This window comes from Frankliniella occidentalis, unplaced genomic scaffold, assembly GCF_000697945.3.
Source record: "Frankliniella occidentalis isolate FOCC.00 unplaced genomic scaffold, Focc_3.1 Scaffold78, whole genome shotgun sequence".
Taxonomy (NCBI): domain Eukaryota; kingdom Metazoa; phylum Arthropoda; class Insecta; order Thysanoptera; family Thripidae; genus Frankliniella; species Frankliniella occidentalis.
In genome coordinates this window covers 869,615-871,542 of record NW_026267208.1, presented here as the reverse complement: position 1 = coordinate 871,542, position 1,928 = coordinate 869,615, and the positions used below count along the sequence as shown (strand labels likewise).

At 60.6% G+C, this 1,928-nt stretch overlaps 1 protein-coding gene across 1 annotated transcript in view; it reads left to right on the top strand.

Annotated features, from left to right (window-relative positions):
• Positions 1–1,928, top strand: part of LOC113203804 (dopamine receptor 2-like) — a 139,372-nt gene that overhangs the window by 67,467 nt on the left and 69,977 nt on the right. The window lies entirely within an intron of this gene.

Here is a 1,928-nt window from a genome sequence, read left to right as displayed (position 1 = left end):
AGGGGGGGAGGCGCTCGCTCGCTCTTGAGGACTACCGTATCAAGGTCGAGATTTAAGGCACAAAGTTGGAGCTTTTTCACAGACGACGAATTTCAGCAGCCAAACCGTGTTATTGGGTCGTAAAAACGTCGCGAGTCGCGCCGCCGCCTGCCCCCGCCGCCTAACGGCTTATTACTTTTACTCGCGCGCGGGGGGCAGGGCCCTGCCCGGCGCGGCCCGGCGCGCGCTCTTGGGCCCCGCGCTCAGCGCCCGCCACTGTCGCGATCCTCGTGCGAAAGCCCCCGCAGAAAACTCCCCCAGGACCCCATGGGAGGGAGCTTTGTGGGAGGACATTCGGGCCACTGGGCGAGTGGCGCCCATAAGATCGAGGCTCGCTTGCGCCTTAAATTGCGGGCATCGAGGGGGAGCCGTCGGGCCGTTGGTGTGCTGCCGGCTGCCGGCGGCCCGCGGACTTCGAGACGGATCGGGTCACGTCCGGATGTTGGCAAGACACCAACCCCGCCTGCTGGCGACGACCAATCCGCCTCCTCCCCGCTGGCTATCGCGTTCCAGCGGGGAGCGCGCTGAGCAGCACAGCCATCTCCCCCCCCCCCTACCCTTCCCCGCGAACTCTCCTCGTCACCCCTTCCTCTGTTGTGCACTCTTCCTGACGTTCTTTCAATCATGACTTTTATTTTTTTGCTTTTGCGGACCGACTACCAGTGCTTCCATAACGGCTGGCTCGAGCTGGCTGGTCACGGGCTCTTGTATTTTGCCCGAATTTAAAATAACTGTCACACTCATGAAGTGTGCGGGCTGTCACACGGGCTGTTTCCAATTCGGGTAAAAGAAAAGAGCCCTTGACAGCCAGCCCGTTTGGAGGCACTGCCGGCTACTGGTTTGCTTATCGAACGATACTAATAGATGCCCGGCGTCCGGTCCATCCAACTCGCGTCAAATTGCAAATACGACGATGAAAAGAGGAAAAGAGTCCGCCTGCCTGCCTAGTATAAACTCTCTCTCCCTCACTCTTCTTTGGAGGGCATAGACTGTCGAGCGCACACGCCGGGCGCGTCACGAACACGTGATGCAGTGCTTTGAGATGGGTCGACTATGTGTCTCGGCCGATCAGATTCAAATCCTTCCCGCGCCCTACCCGCTCTTTTGCCGTCCCCACGAATGGGTCGTCCGCATAAAAAAATAAAAAAACAGACAAGCAAACAAATAACTTTTTTGGCGTGTGTGTATGTTTTTGATGGCGGAGCGACTTTCACGCCGGCGGCCTGGGAAGCGGTGGGTAGGCAAGCCCGCCGGGCAACCGGGTGGGGCGCGTGGTCTACCCGCCCGTCTGCAGGCGCTCCGCCACACTCCGCCGCGCCCCGCCGTGTCGCTATGCAAAGCAGGGCGTGGGTAGAGTCCTGCAGGCGTGGGTAGTGCGGCTTGGCGGGTTGTGGCGGGGCGGAGGCGTGGCTGCGCGTTGGCCGTCTCGTCCTCGGCTCAAGTGCCATCACCGCTATCGTAACGTAACACGCGGCGAAGTGAGTGGGCGGAGTGCCTCCCCACAGGTGTCGCCCCGCTCCTCCTTCCCCTCCTTCCCTTCGCCCATTTCGCTCATTCTCTACGACGTGCCATTTGTTTGGTTCGAGCGCGCGCGGGAAAATCCGAAACGCGCTGAAACGAAACAAACGGCTCGCGTGGAAAATCGAAACGCACGTAAAAGCGGTAATGTGAAGTTGTTTTTGGGAAGTGGCAAGAGAACGGTGGCAGCGGTGGTTGTGGGCGATGGATAGCGCCGGGGCGAGCACTGCAGCTCTCTGCGGTGCGACAAGCCGCGCTCAGGCCCAGCCCGCCCCACCCTGCCCCACCCTGCCCCACACCGACGTGTCAGTCTAAATGACTGATAACGTAACGATAGAGCTGATCCCGCCGGCTGCAGCGGGAGACGCATC